This window comes from Sus scrofa, chromosome 5 (genome assembly GCF_054392235.1).
Source record: "Sus scrofa isolate SSC_HxYL_T2T_F1_AM1 chromosome 5, Sscrofa_HxYL_maternal_Yorkshire_Landrace_v2.0, whole genome shotgun sequence".
NCBI classification, from domain to species: Eukaryota; Metazoa; Chordata; class Mammalia; order Artiodactyla; family Suidae; genus Sus; species Sus scrofa.
Window position 1 is genome coordinate 9,023,494 of NC_139387.1, and position 13,756 is coordinate 9,037,249.

The 13,756-nt window shown below is 55.4% G+C and overlaps 1 long non-coding RNA gene across 2 annotated transcripts; it reads right to left on the reverse strand.

The window, feature by feature from the left end:
• Window positions 1–966: 966 nt before the first annotated feature.
• On the reverse strand, window positions 967–13,361 carry LOC110260643 (uncharacterized). 2 transcript variants are annotated; one of them, XR_014802999.1, is made up of 3 exons: window positions 13,241–13,361; window positions 11,932–12,181; window positions 967–1,345 (listed from the first exon to the last, which is right to left on the reverse strand). It is a non-coding gene; the product is annotated as an uncharacterized LOC110260643 (long non-coding RNA). The 2 variants fall into 2 exon arrangements; XR_002343892.2 differs by lacking the exon at window positions 13,241–13,361 and adding an exon at window positions 12,964–13,090.
• Between the last annotated feature and the right edge of the window lie 395 nt (window positions 13,362–13,756).

The following is a 13,756-nucleotide window of genomic DNA, read 5'->3' on the forward strand; positions in this document are numbered from 1 at the left end:
GGACTTCCCTTTGGGGGCGTTTATTGCAATAAGTGCATGTCTATTTATTTCTGTAATTATTTAAAAAAATGGAAAACCTGGAGTTCCCGTTGTGGTGCAGTGGTTAACGAATCCAACTAAGAACCATGAGGTTGCGGGTTTGATCCCTGGCTTTGCTCAGTGGGTTAAGGATCCGTCATTGCCGTGAGCTGTGGTGTAGGTCACAGACGCGGCTTGGATCCCGTGTTGCTGTGGCTCTGGCGTAGGCCTGTGGCTACAGCTCCGATTAGACCCCTAGCCTGGGAACCTCCATATGCCGCAGGAGTGGCCCCAGAAAAGGCAAAAAAAAAAAAAAAAAAAAAAAGGGAAAAACCTAACCTGCTAACTTGTGACTGTTTTATTCACAGGTATATGTGCCTGGCACATAACAAGTGCTCAATAAATACTGCCATGTGACCGTCAGATGAATAAGAGCTGAAAGGAAGTTACCTGCAGCTTTTTTTTTTTTTTTTTTTTTGGTCTTTTTGCTATTTCTTGGGCCGCTCACGCGGCATATGGAGGTTCCCAGGCTAGGGGTCTAATCGGAGCCGTAGCCACCGGCCTCCACCACAGCCACAGCAACTTGGGATCCGAGCCGCATCTGCAACCTACACCACAGCTCACGGCAACACCGGATCGTTAACCCACTGAGCAAGGGCAGGGACCGAACCTGCAACCTCATGGTTCCTAGTCAGATTCGTTAACCACTGGGCCACGACGGGAACTCCACCTGCAGCTTTTTGAGGAGGGAGAAACCACCTCTGTCTGGGGCCAGAAGGCAGGACTTCCTGGGGGTGGCGGTGAGCCCAGAGAAGCGTTTACCAACGGGATACAGGAATTCCCGGCAGAGAGAGCGACATGGAACTAGATGGCGCTACACGGTTCCGGGAACTGAGGATGAGTTGGTGGGAACCGCTGTGGAGGACTTTGGGCTTTGTAGGTGGAGGGTTTTTTTTTTTTTTAACTTTTTATTGAAGCGCAATGTAAAGAAAGGTGCTTACATTGTAAATGTCCAGCAGGATGAATTGTTACAAGCTAAACACACCTGTGCAAATAGTGCCCAGATCCAGAGATAAGACACTGCCCGCACCCAAGAAACCCCCCTCGTCCTTCCCCTCGTTCCTCCCTTTTTGCCCAAAGAGCACCCCTGTCCTGACTTTAGTAGTTTCTTTCCTCTCTTTTTTCTTGACATTCACAGAAATGGATTCACACAGTATTTACTTCTTTGTGTCCAGCTCCTTCCTCCCCAGACTCTGTGACAGGCGTCTAATAATCCCATTCCATGCTACTGCAGATAGACATCCTGGTTATTTCTGGGTTGTGGCTGCTGTAAATAAAACAGAATAAAAACATGCATTAAAAACATCTTGTGGATGTCTTTCAAGGGACAAATGTAGGCATTTCTGTTGGACATACGCCCAGGAGGGGCACTGCTGGATATAGGGTAGCCTAGGCTCAACTTTAGCAAGACAGTGCCAAACTGTGGTTGTACCCAGTATGCCCCCTTCAGCAGCAGTGTTCTCAGAATTCCAGTTGCTCCACATCCTCACCAACACTTGATATTTTTTATGATTTTTTTTTTTTTTTTGGTCTTTTTAGGGCCGCATCCACAGCACATGGAAGTTCCCAGACTAGGGATTGAAGCTGAGTTGCAGCTGCGGCTACACCACAGCCACAGCAACATGGGATCCGAGCCGCATCTGTGACCTACACCACAGCTCATGGCAACCCCAGATCCTTAACCCACTGAGCAAGGCCAGGGATCAAACCCGAGTCCTCATGGATCCTAGTTGGGTTCATTACTGCTGAGCCACACTGGGAACTCCTCTATGATTTTTATTTTAGTAGTTTTGGCAGGTGTTTAGTGGCATCTCATTGTGGTTTAATTTTGCACTCTCCTGATGACTGACTAACAATGTTTTCATGTGTTGATAGGCCGTATGGGGAACCTCTTTTGTGATGGGGCTGTTCAAAATGTCTTGCCCATTTTCCACCAGTTGCCTCTCTTTTTCTTATTGATTCATAGAAGTTCTTTGTATATTATGGCTAAGAGACCTTCATCAGGTACACATTTTGTCAAGTACTCACTGAAGGATTCAGCACCAGGGACTGATATGGGTGAACTGTGTTTCTAAAAGCTTCCCCTGGCTGTGGATGCAGAGCAGACTGACCATGAGATGGGCAAGGGGGGGGGTGATGGTGGAGGTGACCAGGGCAGCAGCTGTGCGGCTGGACAGCAGGGGCCAGAGTCTAAGCTACTTCAGCAGCAGCATGGACAAGCAACATCTGTCATGCCATGTCATGACGAAAACAAGACATGTGTAGTGACAGAGAGAGGGGGTGACAGGGCTGGCTTCCAGGTCTCCCTGGCTGGCGGACAAGCTGACGCATTCTGCCCACCCAGCCGCCGGCAGCCAAAGGCTGCTTTGTCCTCCCAGGCCCCACCCAGGCCTGCTGGTCAGGGATGCTCTGGGGTCACCGTCGGGACACTGGAGAGAGTGCCCAGTGTAGAATCTGGGTCTCCCATGGCAACTGGGGGATAAACACCCCCCAACACACACTCACAAATGGCTGGGCTGGTTCAAGAAGACCCTGTACCCCAGATGGGTTGGCAGCTGTGGGATCAGGGCCCAGTCTGGGTGGACAATGACCCCCTTTCTGCAGCCTCTTCATCCCTGCTGAGCCCAGGCTCAGGGGATGAGGGTCCTAGGCTGGTCCCTGAGGAAAGAGTGGAAACAGATCCTGCAGTGTCTGGGCTTCCGATGAGCGGTGGGGACAGCACTCTGAATGCCTCCCAGAAAGCCAGGACCCTCCCTGCCCTGCACCCTGCCCCATCTGTAGCCCCGGTTAATTTCTTGACAAATGCCCCACCCCGCCTCTGTTTCTCAGGGTTTACTTGGGATAGTCTCCCACCCTCTGCATCTTGCAGCACTGGGTTCAGCGATCACAGCATTTCCCCGGTGGTGCGGTAATTAAACCTGACAAACTCTTTCCTTCTGTTACACGAGGCATGCAGCCCTCACCATGTGCCGCGCTGTGTCAGTTGCTTTGCATATGTGATGCCAATCACTCCTCCAAGGACCTCTCATGAAAGCATTCATTACATTTTATACCCGAGGACCCTGACTTGCCCAAGTTCACACAGCCAGAGTTGTGGAGGAGGTAGGATCTGAACTTGGCCAGTTGGACCCTGAAGCCCCGTTCCTCTGTGTCCCCGGCCACTGGGGGGACACTGTGTCCCCGGCCGCTGTGCGTGGGAAGGGGCCTGGCTCGTCTGTGCTTCTAGAGGAGGGGGGAGTCCTGAGAGCACTCGGGTTCATACCCTGGCTCTGCCCTACCTCACGGGGTGACCTTGGATGAGTCACTTTTCTTTGGGCCTCCACGTCCCCATCTGAGCAATGGGGTCATCCCTATGCAGTCTTGTTCCCCGGGATCAGCAGAGCCAGGCCAGGGAGCGCAGGCAGAGCTGAGCCCAGGTGGAAGGGGCCGTTTGCCTCTGTCACATGCTACTTGTTTGGCTCCTTCCTGTGCCTAAGCTGACCTTTTCTGTTCCTTTTTTGGTGTCAGGGAAGCATCAGATGGCTTCCCCACCACAGCTCTCTCCAGCCTGCACTTTTCCCAGCTTAATCAGCCTCCAGCTGCCCAAGTGTCCCAGGCGGGCCCTGGGTTCCGGCCAACGGTGGCCGCCCCCATCCCAGGGCTCCAGGCCTGGCCAGATGGGCAGCTGGTACTGGAAATAGCCTTGATGGGAGATGTCCCCCCTCTTTCCGGTACTCAACCACTTCCTCTCTGACAGAGCACACTGTCTCCAGAAGGTTCTGCTGGACTGAGGACATGCCCGGGACCCTTGTCTGTTGTCCTGCAGTAGCAGTCACCCGGGGCTTCCTCCTTGGCATCCAGGCCCTTTCCTCCCTCCTGACAGGACCCCGCAGTCCCCAGCCCTTGGCCGGGTGGGGTTGACACCCCCTCAGCTCCAAGTGGGCCTTGATTGGTTTAGGTCCATTTCGACAAGTCATCCCATGGCTGCTGGGATTGGTTCAGGGATAGACACGTGACTCGAGTCAGGCCAATCACAACGACAGTCTTTCCTTGAGGTCTCCTGGAGGTAAAGAGAAGCAGGGAGACCCAGACCTGACGGGAGGGACATACTGAGACACCACCCCGCCCCCAGCCCCAGGGGAGACCCAGCCTAGGAAAAGAGTGGGAACACAGAGCCCAGAGATGGAGGCAGAGAAACCAGGTCTAGGCAGCTTATTCGCATGGCTATATCAAGCTTTGCTGGAAACTTCAAACAAACAAATAAACAAACAAAAAAACCCCAAAACTTGCTTTTCAGTTACTACCAGCCCATAGATTTTAGGGGTTGCCTTTGCTCTTTTTTTCTTTTTACAGCTGCACTTGCAGCGTGTGGAAGTGCCTGGGGAGGGGTAGAATCAGAACTGCAGGTGCAGCCTACACCACAGCCACAACACGACCCTATCGGAGCCACATCTGCAAACTACACTGCGGCTTGTGGCAATACCGGATCCTCAACCCACTGAGGGAGACCAGGGATCAAACCTGCATCTTCACAGAGAAAACACTGGGTCCTTGACCCGCTGAGCCACAACGGGAACTCGGATTTTAGTTTTTAAAAACCACCTTAAGTTGAGTTTTCTGTTCCTAGGAACCCAGAAATCCTGAACAAGACCTGTTAATGTACGAGGGCCAGGCCTCGAGTCCTCTTCCTGCAGGTCCCTGTCACAGGATGGAGCCCAGGGCGGGCGGAGCACCTGTCCTCACCCCAGGCAATGCCTGTGTGGAAATAGGACCAAAACCCATCCTTGGTTCATCCTTAGTCTCAGAGCCAGAAGACCACCTAGAGGCCTTAAGTTTAAGGCCCCTTTTTCAGATGGGAGCACTGAGGCTCGCCACTGTCCCTCCTTTCCCATTCTACTGGCTTCATGCCCAAAGCCTCAGGCAGATGGGAGGAGCCGAGGACCCAGCTGTGCCCAGAGTCCCGAGGCCTCTCCTGCCCCAACTCCAGTTCATTTGAGGATGAAGGCTGTATGCCCTGTTGCTAAAACGAGAGTGGGTCTGGCTTGTGCACGGAAGAGAAATAGCTCTCACTGGGGTACTCTCCGTAGCCCTCAGGGTCAAGTCCAACCCTTTAGCCTGACCTCCTAGATCCAATCCCCTGTACTTTTCTCCTTCATCCCCTCTGCTCCTCCCTTGAGGCAAGCAGGGGAACTCTGTAGTAACTGTACAGGCTTCGTCTCTGCAGAAATGAATATGGATATTGCTGAGCCAAAGGGTTGAGTCACTTGAAATTCAAGACCATGAATCTCTAGTCCGCCGTTGGTGTTTGTTCCAATTAGCTATTTCTGAGTCATAAAGGCCCAAGACAACAATCATCTTATTATCTCTTATGGATTCTGTAGGTCGTGGATTTGAGAGGGGTTTAGCTGGCTTGTTCAGGGTCTCACAGGGTGGCAGTCAGATGGTGGCTGCGGCTGGAGTACCTGAGCCCTGGCTGGACAGCTCCCTCCCTCCAGCCTCTCCATGTGGTCTCTGCAAGGGCTAGCTTGGGCTTCCTCACAGCATGGCAGCTCAGGACGCCAGCATGAATGTTCTACAGGACGGAAGCTTTTCTCACGCAGCTTCAGAAGTGGTGCACTGTCAATTCCACCCATTCCATGGGTGATGAGCCCGTCACAAGCCTGCCCAGGATTGGACAGAAATTAGACTCCACTTCTTAGTGGAGGAGTGGAAGGTTCTAGAAGAACTTCTGGGGTGGGAGATGTTCCACCTTGGGAAAATGCAATCTGCCAGAGTGTCGAGGGGCCATCCTGCCACGTGTCTCTTGGCCAGTTGTTTTCCCCTCCATATACTCAGAGAGGGCTCTTTTGCACCTTCTCCTCCCTCTGCAAACCTGGTCTTGCTGCTTTCTCATGGGAATAACAAGGAATCATGGGAGAACTCCTGGTGCTGGGCCCTGGGTCTTCTGGATGGAGTGTCTGAGAGTGTCCCTCAGCCTCCCCGGTCACTGGTGCCCTGGACCCCATTCCTCTCGAACCACCGTTTCCGCTCTCTGGGGCTGCTCTTCAGGGGAGAGTGTTCGATTCTACTCCCATCTTCAAAACACAACAGAAAATGAACCAAACCCCCAAACAACCCTGTCTTCACCTCACCGCTCATGGCCTCTGCTCCCAGGTTAACCCAAGCATTTGCAAGGCCTGGGATAAGAGCATAGATGGAGGCCTGCATCCTCTGAGCCTAAATATCAAAATGGCATGGGGAGTTCCCATCTTGGCGCAGTGGTTAACGAATCCGACTAGGAACCATGAGGTTGCGGGTTCGGTCCCTGCCCTTGCTCAGTGGGTTAACGATCCGGCGTTGCCGTGAGCTGTGGTGTAGGTTGCAGACGCGGCTCGGATCCCGCGTTGCTGTGGCTCTGGCGTAGGCCGGTGGCTACAGCTCCGATTCGACCCCTAGCCTGGGAACCTCCATATGCCGCGGGAGCGGCCCAAGAAATAGCAACAACAACAACAACAACAACAAAAAAAGACAAAATGGCATGAACACTTTAACCAGATGTTAAATCAAATACATTCTCTTTTTCTACCTGAGAAGTAGATATATATTTTGGCTGCACCCTCGGCACATGGAAGTTCCCGGCTGAGGATCAAATCTTCGCCACTGCAGGGACAATGCCAGATCCTTAACCCTCTGGGCCATACGAGAACTCTGAGAAGTAGATTTTTTTTTTTTTTTAATCCTTTTAAGCCTGCACCCACGGCATATGGAGGTTCCCAGGCAAGGGATTGAATCGGAGCTACAGCTGCCAGCCTACACCACAGCCACAGCAACGTGGGATCCGAGCCACATCTGTGACCTACACCACAGCTCACAGCAACACCAGATCCTTAACCCACTGAGCGAGGCCAGGGATCGAACCCGCAATCTCATGGTTCCTAGTTGGATTCATTTCCGCTGCACCATGACGGGAAATCCTAGATCTTCTTAATGAAGGGTTTAGAGTCAGAATTCTCCCACTCCTGGAACATGGTGGCATGGGGACAGCCAGCCCTGGCCCTGGTCCCCAGCCTAGCCCCTTCCTGTCTCACTCTTGAGTCTGCCCACACCTTGGATGGCTTTGAGCACCAGTGTGCGAACAAACCAGCCCAGACCAAGCTCTGCTCACTGCCCCCCACCCCCACTCCCACAGGAAACAGTTGCCCCTGGGCCACCATTTGGGAGGGCAGTGGGAAGAGGCCGGCGTGGGTCTGTCTGAAGTCAGCACAGCTGCTCTTCCTACAGGCACACTCCTGGGAACGACTGTCTCAACTTGCCATCTTAACTTCCTCTGCCCTGTTCTTCCCTGAACCCCCTCTTTCCCATCAGGCTTGCCCCACGGCTCTGCAGGAACTGTGTCGTGTCCCCACCCACCTCCATCTGCCGGGCGCCCCTCCCCCACCTCCACTGGTCCCTCCTCATCGCATCTCTCCGACTTCTAAACGTTGGAGGAAGCTCAGGGCTCGATCCTTAGAGCTCTTCTTTGATGACACCATCCCCAGGGCCATCACATCCTGTCTCATGGCTTAATGATCACCCACAAGCCAATGGCACCCACACGTGTGTCCCCAGCTTGGACCCGAACATCAGGCTCCCAGATCTGACTGCCCTTCCATTGCTCTCCGTGAATGGCTCCGATTTATCCCTGTGCATCTCAGTGGCACCTGCTGCCCTGCTCCCGCCGGTCCCAACCCACCTGGCAAGCAGCCTTCCCTTTTCTTTGCTTGTCCCTGTCTCCAGGGGCAGACACGGTCAGCTCCGCCTGCACACACGCGCAGGTCCCCATCCTCCTCACCACTTCCTGGCCCCCCCAACCCCCCAGCCCTGACTGTCCCCCGCCCCTCAGGCTGCAGCCAGGGTGGGTTATTACCCTATAAATCAGACCACTCACTTCTTCGCTCAACAGCCCCAGTGGCCCCCACTCTCACTCCCAGTGAAAGCGCCCCCATGGATTTCGCCTCCCCGTGCTCCCCTGGGGTCCGCCTTTGCCATCTCCCCGCTCCCACCAGAAGCCCCCTCCTCCAGACCCGCCTCCTCCGGTCCCACATCGAAGGCCACCCGCTGAGATCTTCCCTCAGCGCCGCACAGAAGACCACCCAGCTCCCCACCTGGCCTCGTCTCTCCTCAGAGCGCCTCTTACCATCTGGCGGCGGCGGATACACTTTACTCCTTAATTCAGTCCTCTCCCCTCTATTCTCTCCACCTGAACGGAAGGGAGTCTGGGGATGGAAAGGCGTGGCACAGAGTAGATGCTTAGCATAGATAAACGCGTTTCTCGAGGGAAGGAATCGCTGATCTGTCTTTGCATTCTTTCTCCCTGAGTGCCCGCTCAGCTTCGGTGTCTCTCTCCACCCAGCACAGCAGGCCTCTAGTGAGCGCAGTGTTTGTCACTCTTGCTCTGTCGTTAATCAATGTTCCAAACAAGGGGCAGGTCCCCTAACCACCCCCTCTGCCCGTTGCACTTCCCGGTTACCGCTCGCCCTCGCTAAAGCCCTCCTGGGAACCATCACCTCCTCCATGAAGCCCTCCGGAATCCCCCATCTCTCTCTTGGTCTGGGGGCCTCTGGAGGGGAATTGCATTCCACCTGCGTCAGCGTTATCTGTGACTGGTAACTGTCCCACCTCCCCGGTGGACGGCCAGTGCCCTGGCCAGGGAGGGAGGGCTGTGTCTTGGGTGTTTCTGTAATCCCACACTCCGCCCAGCCTCAGCATGCAGTAGGTGCTCACTGTTGGGAGAGCTGAGTTGGACATTTGGCTTAGGTTCACGTTCAAGATTTTCCAGCAGGCCTCGGTGTCTTTTATTTGAAATCATGTTTATTTACTTTCTAGTTCATCCTTAATGTGTTTTTTTTTATCACCTTTAGTTACCTTTTTCTGGTTGTAAACCGAACGCATGTTCCTAGCAGAAAACACTGAAAAAGGGCAAAGTGTGGCTCAGCGGGTTATGGACCCGACTAGTATCCACGAGGAGGCAGGTTCGATCCCTGGCCTCGCTCAAGAGTTTAAGGATCCGGAGTTGTGGCAAGCTGCAGTGTAGATCACAGATGCGGCTCAGATCCCATGTTGCGGTGGCTGTGGTGTAGGCCAGCAGCGGCAGCTCTGATTGGACCCCTAGCCTGGGAACTTCATATGCCGCAGGTGTGGCCCTAAAAAAAGCAAAAAGAAAAGAAAATATGCAAGGGTATCAGTGAAAGACAAGATTGCGCATCGTCTAGCAACCTAGAGATAATCACTGTTAGCAATGGAGGCACATTCACTTCAACTTTTCTCTCTGGGTCCCCATTTTTTTCTCTTTAGTAAATCTTATATTGCAATCATTTCTTATGTCATCACTATTCCTTTTTTTTGCTTTTGTCTTTTTAGAGCCACACCCATGGCATATAGTGGTTCCCAGGCTACGCCTGCCGCCCTCACCACAGTCACAGCAATGCCAGATCTGAGCCACGTCTGTGACCTACACCACAGCTCATGGCCGTGCTGGATCCTTAAGCCACTGAGCAAGGCCAGGGATCGAACCTGCAACCTCATGGTTCCTATTCAGATTTGTTTCCGCTGTGCCACGACGGGAATTCCCCTTATCCCTCCCTATTCTTGCAAGATGTCATGTGTAATGACTGCATACTATTCCACTGTGTCAGTTTATCATCCTTTTTCTCAGCAAGCATTTCACACACACATGATCATGACACACGTTCTCCAAACACAATACACCCCCCACCCTGACCCGTACTCCTTGGCTCCCAAGCTCCACAATGGAGGTGATTTCCCAGCACAGAGGACCCAGCAGGGTGGGGTTCCAGCCTTTTCCTCTTACTGTCCCTCAGACAGACAGATGTCAGGACACACACAGGACAGCCAGACAGGGAGAGCCGGCAGGAGGCGGAAGGGATGCAGGGCAAGTGGAGAAGATGGCTTTGGGGGGGAGTCCAAGCTTTCGGAGGGACAAGGGGGTGGGGAAGGTGGCGTTGTTGGCAGCAGGGCCCTGGCTGCCCTCTGACGGGAAAGCCCCAGGCAAGAGCAGATGACAGAATGGGGCTTTCTCGGCCTAATACTCCCAAGGCTGGACAGAGAGAATGGTCACAGAAGGGAAAATTTGAACCTCAGAATCCTGGGAGCGTTCGGGTCTCTTGGAATCAGCTTCTGAACCGCGTGAAGAGCCGCGGAGGGAGACCCCTCTGGGGGGTCTCTAGGAACCAGCAGAGGGCTTGGGGTGGCCCTCGAGCTGCAGGAAAGGAGGGAGGGAGTCCAGACTCTGGCGCCCCAGGCTTGGCCCCAGGTGTGTCCTCCTGCCCTTCCCCCATCGTCCCTGTGGGGTGCCTCCATTCCCCAAGGGCAGAGGGCAGCTAAGAGGGCACAGGGCCAGTGCCGGGGCTCACCTGCTCCAGGGTGCCTGGCTTCCCAAGGAGAGAAGTTTTCTTTCTTTCTTCCTCCCTCCCTCCCTCTCTTTTTCTTTCTTTCTTTCTTTCTTTTTTTGGGGCCCCACCTGCAGCACATGGAAGTTCCCAGACTAGGGTTCGAATCAAAGCTGCAGCTGCCAGCTTGTGCCACAGCCACCGCCACAGCAAGGCAGGATCCAAGCCATATCTGCAACCTACGCCAGGTCCTTAACCCATTGAGCAAGGCCAGGGATCAAACCCGAATTCTCATGGATACTAGTCAGGCTCTTAACCTACTGAGCCACACCGGGAATTCCAGGAGAGGAGGTTTCTGAGCAGACCCCTGTGGAGCTGCCCTGTCCTGGCTCCTTCCCAGAATGCTCCGCTCTCATGGGTCTGAAACCAGAGGCCGTTTGCAGAAAAATGTGCAGACGAATGAACTCAGCTCTGGGTGGTTTTAGGGAAGAACAGGGGTCCAGAGCCAGCTCAGCGTGGCCAACTGTGGGATCTTGGAGCAGTCATTTCCCTCCCAGGATCCCCAAGGCGCACCCAGGCAAGAGGATTGGGAAACTGACCAATCTGGGGCTGGATTGTTTCCAGCTCTTCTCGGAGCCTCAGAAGTCGGCTGTGGATGGACTTGGCCCTAGGTAAACAGTGGAAACCCCTGTAACCTGCGCTAGGACGGCCTCAGTGCAGAGAAGGGCGGTTTCCGCCCTTGATCAGGTGAAGAGGCTCCGCAAAGAGGCAGTGACTACACTGTGACATCGCAGCGTGGTGATGCTGACATGGCCCAAAGCAGGGAGAGAAGCCTCCCATTTTGCAGATGGAGAAACTGAGTCCCATAAAGGGAAAGCAACAGTCCCAGGTACTAAAGACTAGAATCCAGTCTTTAGTCACTGCCTCTCCCTCTCCTCCCCCTGCCCAGCCACCCCTGTCCCCTGGCCATTCTCCAAAACTTCCCTGGGGTGGGGGATAGGCTGGGGAGCCCTCCAAAGTAGACTTGAAAGCAGAAAGCAGAAACCCCTTCCCTGTTGGCTGACTGCCCCCAGACACTCCCCCAGATCTCTGCTTCCAGGGTTGGGGGTTATCAGCTTCTGTGATAGCCTGGGGGTGAGTGGGACTGGGAGGACAAGGGTCCCCTATCCCCCCAAGTCCAAGGGGCACCCCAAGCGGGATGCTAGTCTGCCATGCCAGGACAGCGTGGCACTGGGCCAGCACCCCCGGCAGCGGCAGCTCCAGGCAGCTGGATGGGCTGCCGCCAAGAATGTCAGGAATGCAGTGCGGCTGTGTCCCTTCAGCTCCTCTTCCTCCCCCCACGCCGAGAACAGGATATTCCCTGTCCAGGGAAGCCCGGAGTCCAGCCCCTTTATGGGAAAACCACGGGGCATGTGATGGGCATTCGATATGGGGACACCTGGGGGTCTGGCCCTGCTGGGGAGGACATGGCAGGTCCATGTGGGCTCAGTGTGTGTTGAGGACTTACTGTGTGCCAGGTGCTTCGTGTGTATCAGCTCAATGTCACAGCAATCCTGGGAGATTCTGTGTCACAGATCAGGAAATCGAGGCTTGAAGGAGACAGGGAACAGGCTTGAGGGCACCAGCTGGCGAGTGGCAAAGCCAGGCTTAATCCAGGCCAGGCTGATCCCGAGGTCCTTGCTCTTAAGCCACTAGGCCGGGTGGCCTCATCTCCACAGTGGCCACTGGGGACCATGCCTTGGGTTCCCGCATGGCACCTGCAGAGGATAGAGGGTGTGCTGCAGAGAGGCAGCCCCTTCCTGTGGGCAGCTTGTCTGCTGTGCAGTTGGCAAAGGGTCAAGGTGGGAGGTTTGTCTCCGAGATCCTGGGCTAGAGGCTCAGCTCCAGCCCTTCCTGGCCATTCCTGCAGGGGCCCAGCATCAAGGAATCCCGGAGTTTGACCAGTGTCTTTGTGGACGCTCTGTGATGGGCAGGGGGGCTGTCACTTGCGGGGGTGGGGGTGGGGCACAGGGATAGGAGACAGAGAAGGCTGAAGGGAGATGGCAGGGTTGGGGGAGAGCGGAGCTGCGCCAGACTCCAGCCCTGTGACCCTAGAGGTGCCATGTCCTCCCCCCACCCCCCCAAGGCTGTGCGCCCATCTTCTCCCTCCCGAGGCCGGCCGGCTTGTCTGGGCTGCTCCTCTGGGGCACAGCCCTGGCCCAAGGAGGTGCAGCCTCCCCCGCCCCTCTGCCCCTCCCCCTGCCCCTGGGCCAGGCCCTATTGATGGGTGGGCACAAGAGAGGACAAGAGAACTTTGCGCTGTGCTGCAGAGGTTGCCCAGGCCCAGGTGATTGAAGAACCATCTGTCCTGGGGGATCGACCCACTAGACTTGGAGGAAACCAAGGCTCAGGGGCCCAGGTGACCTGCGTGACATCCCAGAGCCGGTCACCTAGCAGAGCTGTGATTGGAATCTGGGTCTTGCCCCTGGTGCCCCCCGGCCCTCACCCAGGGGGTCTGGGCCGCAGTCGCCAGCCCCTCCCCTTCCCGTTGGTTCCCTACCCTTGAGGTCTGGCTGGTTCTGCTCCAGGGTGTTGTCCTGCCCTGGCTCCTGGTCCCCAGGGGAGCGGGGCTGGGGGGGCCAGGGTCAGGTAAACAGGATCCCGGCCTGCCCTCCCTGACCTTGTTTACCTCCCGAAAGAATGCGAGGGCATTCCTTCCCTTCCCCGGCTGTGAGTCACCCCTCAGCAATGCGCCGGGCTCCCGGGCTCCCGCCACCACCACCGCCGCCTGGGCTCCCATGCACTCCCCCTCAGACCCCGGCCCCTGGCCTCCTCACCGGCTGATGTCAACCCGGGCTCCCCCTGCCCACCCCGCAGAGCCCACCGGGCCTGGAGTTGCCACGGCAACAGCTCACAACAGGAAGCAAGGCCCCCGCCGAGGCCTGAACTGGGGCAGAAACACAGGAAGCCGCGCTGAGCACCGCGTAGCATTGTCAGTCCCGTAAAAAGCAAAACAGGACAAAAAGATTTAATGAGAACAATTAGCCCAAAGAAAAAGGAAAAAAAAAAAGGCCTAAAAAACAAACAAAGCCAAACAGCCTGAAGGCAGGAGGCTGGCAGGGCTCCAAGAACCCCGTGTTTCCCTCCCAACACAATGTCCGTTCAATAATACTTCCTTCTCGGAAGAAGGCTCCTGGGGAGGAAGAGGGGTCCTTCCCAGTGGCTCCTCTGCAGAGCCCCCCAACTTCTGAGGGCCAGATGGGCTCGTCTCCACCCCCACCCCAAGTCCTGCCAGGGCAGATTCTGCTCAAGGGTAGAAAGGGAAACTCAACTCCTGGCCCCACTGCTGCCCC